The following is a 7021-nucleotide window of genomic DNA, read 5'->3' as shown; positions in this document are numbered from 1 at the left end:
ACATGGTTCTCCTTGTTTATCCATAAACAAGCTACAAATAATAAAAGTGTTCTATAGACATTTTTGTATTTTGTATTTTGAGATTCTTGTATAGAAAGCACTGTCTGTAAATACTAAAATAATTGTGCACGTGTAACACCAGATTTGATCACCTTATTAGTCCTGTTTTTCTGTGGAAGCTATTAACTTTCACCATCAGCTGTCCCTACAGACACAAACATAACACAAGCATCCACTGAAATTGTTTAAAGAGAAGAGAACCTTACCAATAAAACAGTGTTTAACAGTTGAAACTGTGGAACCATAGAAAGGTTCTGGAAAGGAATCACAGAAAGGATACACTTCAGGTCACAAGACATGAATCAGAAACACCAGTGAACCCATTAAAGTGGATTACAGACAAAAACTAAACCATATGTTAGAAATGTAGGGAAGACATCTTTCCACTACCTGATTCATCCATCATCAACATTTCTGCAGTAAATATGCACTCTACAAAGCACATGTTAAATAGACCAATACTGCACACATAATATGCACTCAGCATTTTCCTGAAGATTATTTTACTTGTGTAAACACTTTGCAAACAAGTTAACTGGATAATGAGTCCTCCTGGGTGATGCTGTACATAAGAACTGCAGAATAATAAAGGAATCCAAACCTCAAACACCATTCCATCATCAGTCCTGCTAAACACTGAATGTCTTCAATTAGATCCATCATATCCCCAAGTTTGGCCTTGGTCCAGGTTCAGACACAAAACTCGTCCCTTGACACTTTGGAGCTACCTGATATGATTTTTGGCAGCATACCCTGAAGCTATAATACATATTTTTAAAAAAAAAACTAATAAGAAAGCAAGGAAAAACTGTCCATATTCAAAAGTGGAATGCAAGCTAGATAGAATCTAAAATTACAGCCTATGACTCCTTCTCCAAGGCAAAAGAGATTTGCCTTGTAATTTATCAAAGAGTCAGTTAGTAGGTGGAAAAATAAGTGTGTTTTAAGTATCAAATAGCTTAAGGTAAGTTCAGTCAGATCAGTGTCTTGACACAAATGTTTTAAAGTGACTTCAACTGCACTATCCCTCTTGCAGCACAGAAACCCATACTTTTACCTGACTAAGTGTGAGGTTTGACTAAAGCCTCAGGCATCATCTGCATACCCAGGTTTCCACTTTCTAGCTATTGCAAAAGGGCTTTGAATGGCAAATAACAAAAGACCAAGATAGTGGGAAGACTTGGTTTTGATGTCTGAGAGACATCAGGTAAAGCTGACTTGTCAGAGTAAACACCTCCTTTATTTTGGAAGACTGTATGAAGCCTGATGAATAAGGGAAATTATTACATTACAAGAAGCAATAAAATGCAATATTTGGAAGAAAACTGCTTATGAATTTGAAAATACTCTAGTTTTCAGCTAAACACCTACTTCCAGCACTTCATGAATGTTCCGAAGAAAGAATGACATGGTTAGAGTCAAGCTAATGCTTCACTATTCTTATGAATTTTTTCGTGCTTTGTCATGACCAGTCTGTGTGGGAAGAGATAGGAGCTGCACTGTGGGCTGTGAGATGCCTCTGCAGAAGCACCTGGCAGCACAAAGGAGCGCACAGCAGCACAGAGAGGCACAGGGCAGCACAGAGAGGCCTGTCTGCACCTGACCTTGGGTGGAGATGCCACTGAGCAGATCTCTATGGGAGAGGAGCCTGCCAAAGATGACAGACGGGTGAACAGGGCATGATCAGCCCATAGAAAGACATTTAGAAAGCTGATGTGGCAACATGGGATAGGTCACGTAGTGAGAATTACCATGTAAGGAAATACTGTGCCTTGAAATAATGTACAAAACCAGCTCCTGTTTACCAATGAGTGATTTGGATTCCCTGCCAGTCTGAGTTCGTGTCTCGGTTGCTTACAAGTCTGGGCAGTGACATTATCCTGTTTCCTGCTTTTTTGATAGTCAGCTTATGGTTCTATGTGATTAGATAAAAGAATGATCCTAGATTTATGAAACAGGTTTGAAAATATGACAACAGGAGATGATAAAATTAAGACACAAGCTAAAGATCACCTAAATTGCTTGGAATTATAGTGTGATAATCTAAAACATGTTATATAGTGACTCATACCTTGGGTTTTCAATAGCTGTACTGAATAGAGATTCCTCCTCTCCTCAGTAGTCTGCCAAACAGATTGGGAAGATCAAGTTTGGTATTCCTAACAACTAATTTTCAAGTGACCTACAAAGCAAATTGGGCTAGAGGGAAAGGAAACTCCTAGTGCTTCTCTTTTTCTTAAAATTTCACAGGCTTTACAAAAGTGGGACAAAACTAATTTAATACAAATTCTTTGCAGGTCAGCTTCTAAAAAACATCTTAATCTTCTCCCTGTGTTCCTTACTTAAACGTAGAAAAAGCAGAGCTGCCAAGAAGTTCAGAAACATTTACTAAACACGCAGCCAGCAAAGCTCTCTTTGCAACCAGCTGACATATGGTCTGGATAAAGATCAAAAAAAGTAAGTATTCCTTGATGTCTGTTGTCTCAGGTAAGTCAAATTTCTGTATGTTGTAATAATGTACTAAATTGCTCTGTATGTTGTAATAATGTACTAAATTGTATACTAAATTGTAAAATAATGTACTCTGACACCCCAGCCCCATTTGGAATAGTTTGACACTACCTGAATATGAGTTGGCTGTAACTGGGAAATCCTTTTCCTTTGTTGCCTGTGGGGATATAAGCACATAGCAATAAAGATGCAATAATCAGTACTACCAGATTAAATTGAACCTACAGAATCTCAGTGTGCTTGTATGCAGCCCAGCTGTAGTGAGAAATCAATAGCTTTTTGCTGATTTTGGCCACCACACTCGTGATCAAAATGGAAAAGGCTTGTGCAGTGGGACTGATTCTCCAATGCAAGATGATTGGTATGTTGCAGCTTTGGCAGAAATCTTGTCCTTAGTAATGGTTGTACCAGCACATACACTTGGGGAATTGATTAAATGTTTAATTCATGCTAATTGTGAATTTTATGTAACTTTGCAACATAGTTGTTGATTATGGAAGCTCCCTGATACGTGCCTGAAGCTTAGCTTAGCCCTCAGCACAATGCTTGACTCACACTCTTCTTCAGACAGTGGATGACTGTTCCCTGGAATTGCAGAATCACAAAGCCCATGGACAGTGTGTGTGGAAGGTTTTAGTTTGACTTTTTATACTGAAAACATATCAAATTCAGTAGTCTTTCTCTCACTGTCCTTCAGGTCTATGACCACAATGCTTACCTTATAGGTGAGCCAAAGGGTCAGAGGGATTTGCTCAGCATTGTACAGTTAAAATGACAGGAACATAAGAAATATTACTTACATACTAGGAACATTAGCTGCAATAGCCACAGATGTGAAGCTGGGGCTGTGCAAGACTTTGTGAACTTAATAATGTGTCCTCAATTCTGCATTCATATCTTGCTCTGCAGCCAGCTGAGTCTCTGAATGTGAAGGCATGTAAAATGAAAGATAAAAAAGGAAAAGATAAATAAAACCCCTAAATCTGGATAGCACATTTTTGGAGTTGTGGTTTATCAGGATTTCTGTAGTAAAAACCATGGGAACAAACCAGTGTGACATCTGTGGATCAGGGAATTCTTCCTCATAGAGGAAAAAATGTTACTCTCAAAAAACAAAATCAGAGATAGTTTACAGACGAGGTAGCTGGCTAGCATCTGGTTTGGTGTTTTGGTAGCTTACGGTTCTTCAACATAAGAAAGTGATTCAGGTTTTTTCTTTGTTTTGTTTTGTTTGGGGTTTTTTGTTGCATTTGTTTGTTTGTTTGTTTGTTTGCTTGTTTTGAGGGTTTTGTTGGGGTTTTTTAGCGGTTTTCTGTTTGGTTATTTTGGGGGTAGGAGGGTGCCATTGGTTTTATTGCTGTTGGTTTTCTAACAGAGCACTTTCTCTACCATTGATTAGGCTGTCCTGGGAGAATGTTTTATCAAAGAACCACAAGAAACCAAATGACATATCCAACATGATAAGAAAACGTGGGAGCAAGTTTCAAGGTAAACTTGAAAAAAAAAAGTTTTAAGTTTCACCTGTAAAACTTACCATTTCCATAATAGTGCACAGAGAGAGCTCATTGCATATACAGTTGGGCAAATTGCCATAAAATTGCCAGAAGGGTTTCTATGCAGTATTTTGTAGTGCTGATGTCCACTTCCCTTGAAATAATACATAAAGAACCACTGGGTAAGAAAGAGAAAATAAACTTCCAAAATACTGTCAATACCGTAACAAAGAGACAAACTAAATTAGAGTTAGTGTTTTTATACTTCTACTTGAAAAAATTGCAAAATTCTTTCAAGTAGAAGTATAAAAAGGATGTTTTTCTGTTCTGGCTTATTTGAATATTTATTTTGATCCAGAAGGGGAATGTTAGTGTTGTCCATCTTCCCACTTCCCAGAGAAGGAGACCCAACTAAAGGAAGAACAGAACCTTCTACTCCAAATGTAACTACTTAAAAGGTGTCACTTAGAAGAAAACATATGTGGGACAAACTACCAATATTATTTTCTTCCCCAGGAAAAATTAGGCAGGTGTTTTTGAGCAATACTAAGTTGATTACAAAATACGTGTACTAATGCGTATCTTCTTGAATCACCCAATGTCTCTCTTTTCTCTTTTTGATTGTAGAAAATGGTATTGTAGCAGTGCTTGCAAGGTCTTTCTACTTGCCAAGAGATCTGTATTTATTTGGCATTTTGTCACTGTCCATATAGATAAGTAATAACCCGGCAGCACAGAAAGGTGTGACACCTCCCTAAAGGATTGTTTTGAGCTCATGATTCTACAATTTACCTTTCCAATATTAACTTTGAAACAGGAAGATATCACTTCCAACTGTGTAGCAGCCTCTTTAAAGCTACCGTCAGCTGGACAGTGAAATTGTCCTTCAGACAGTAAACATATATTCAGAACAAAAGGAGAACTTCGTCTAAGAGTCCAGCTCCAAGGCAAGCAGTTTCCAGCTAAAATATCTTTTTCTGCTAATGGACAGGGTTTACTTTCTTGGTCAGGAAAATGAACATTTATGAATTCGCAAAAGGGAGAAGGGAACATGTATGAATTTGTGGGAGGGGAGTCTTCCCTAATGGCACAGTGTGGGTTTTTCTGATCTGCAGGAAAAATTATGAAGGACTCCTTAATTTGTCATTCATATATATTTGACAGTGCTACTTAATGAGGTTGGTAGGAAATGCCACTCTTTTCTGAAAGCAGTGTAAAGAAATATTTTGGTTACCTTATTTACCACATAGCCTTGGAATAACAAGTTAAATAAATAGAAAGCTTATCTTTCTTTACGTATCATTTTCATGCTTTTTGTTTGTTAAGATAAAGTGCCCCACTTAAATCTTTCACAGTACACATGAACTGATTTTTTTTTACCTTATGGAGACATCACTGGCATCAAAGCCTTGCAGAATTCTTTTTATTTGTTTTTCCTGTAGCTGAGAATCGGGATCAATACACTATCTCTGTGAAACTGATTCTATAATATTGCTCTTTACTGCTGCTGCTGTAAAGATCAGCTTACAGTGCTTTCAAGGCTTAACAATACTTCCCACAGCTTGAGTGTTTCCATTGTAAAGTGATTTACATACCAGGGTATATAGATTAAACTATTCCACTTGCTTCTTTTTATATAATGTGGAGTTTTGAAATATCATTATTTTCACATCTGTATGGCATCTGGTGCTTGAATGGAAAACTCATTAGTAAAGAGAGAAAAAAAAAAAACCAAAACAAAACAAGCCAAACCAACCAACCAAAAAACCAAAAAACCAAAGAAACAAACACAAGGAAATCGCCAGACCATGTTTAAATGCTCACTTATTTAACCAGAAACAACAATTTACATCAAGAAGCTCTCTATTGTGAGCGAAACTTCACTCATTTCTAAGCAAAGTGTAATGATGAAGAATTTAGCCACCACAGTTTTAGGAACGATGCCCGACACGGCCCGACATCGCACTTCACCCGGGGCGCTTACAAAGGCAGCTTTGGGGGCAGCCGGGCGGCGGGTGCCGCGGCGCGGAGGAGGCCGGAGGCGGCGGGGAGCTGTCCGTGGTGCTGCCCGCGACGTCGCCCCGAGCGCTCCGCCCCGGCCCGCCCGGGCTCCGGGAGGCGGGAGCTGAAGCCCTGCCCTGCCGCCGCCGAGCTTGCTCCTTCCCAGAGGCCTTTGTTTGGCTTGTAACTTTTTTAAAGGGGGAAAAAAAAAAAAAAAAAAAAAAAAAAAAAAAAAAAAAAAAAAAAAAGGAAGAAGAAGTAAAAGGCAGTTTAGGCGGTGAGATGAAGACGTCGCAGCCGCGATTCGTGTCTCAGTGGAGGCTGTGCTCACCGCTGAGCCCGCTGCCTTTACTAAGTGTCCCTGCCAACTAAAAAAGCAGAGACAGAAGCTCGCAGCTCACCCAGGGGAAGGGAAGGAGGGGCGGGTGCCCCTCACTTCAGCGCCTCGGGTGCCGATGGGCGTCCCGACGGGGCCTGGAGGCAGCGCCGGGGGGACGGGGCCCTGCTGACATTAGAGCCGCGGTCCCGGGGCCACTCTCCTTATGTCCCGCTCTCGTTAAAGTTTTTTGCAACTTTTGCTCCTCCCCTTCCCCTGCCCCTGCTCCCCTCGTGGCGGCCAGGCACTGGTTTAGACGCCGCTGCCCGCAAGAGAACAAAATAATAGGCGAACATAGAAGAGGGAGAGAGAGTCCGCCCCCCCGCCCGCCCAGCAGCCCGGCCCTCTCTGCGCAGGTCGCTCCGCCCCGACAGAGTGAGGCCAGCGGCGGCACCGAGATGTGCCGGGCGGCGGTAGCTGGGTGGAGAAAAACGAGAGCCGAGAGCCGGGAGCCTCCGCCGCATCCTCGCAGGTGGAGGCGGCCTCGGGGACAGCACCGCGCGGGAACCTCTGGGCCGGGGCCGCGCCGGGGGCGGGAACCGGCGTTCCCATGGGCAAGGCGCTCCCCGCGGGCCGGGTC

The sequence above is a fragment of the Onychostruthus taczanowskii genome, unplaced genomic scaffold (assembly GCF_017590055.1).
Source record: "Onychostruthus taczanowskii isolate IOZ18803 unplaced genomic scaffold, ASM1759005v1 scaffold145, whole genome shotgun sequence".
NCBI classification, from domain to species: domain Eukaryota; kingdom Metazoa; phylum Chordata; class Aves; order Passeriformes; family Passeridae; genus Onychostruthus; species Onychostruthus taczanowskii.
The sequence above is the reverse complement of the archived record's forward strand: the minus strand, read 5'-3'. Positions refer to the sequence as shown.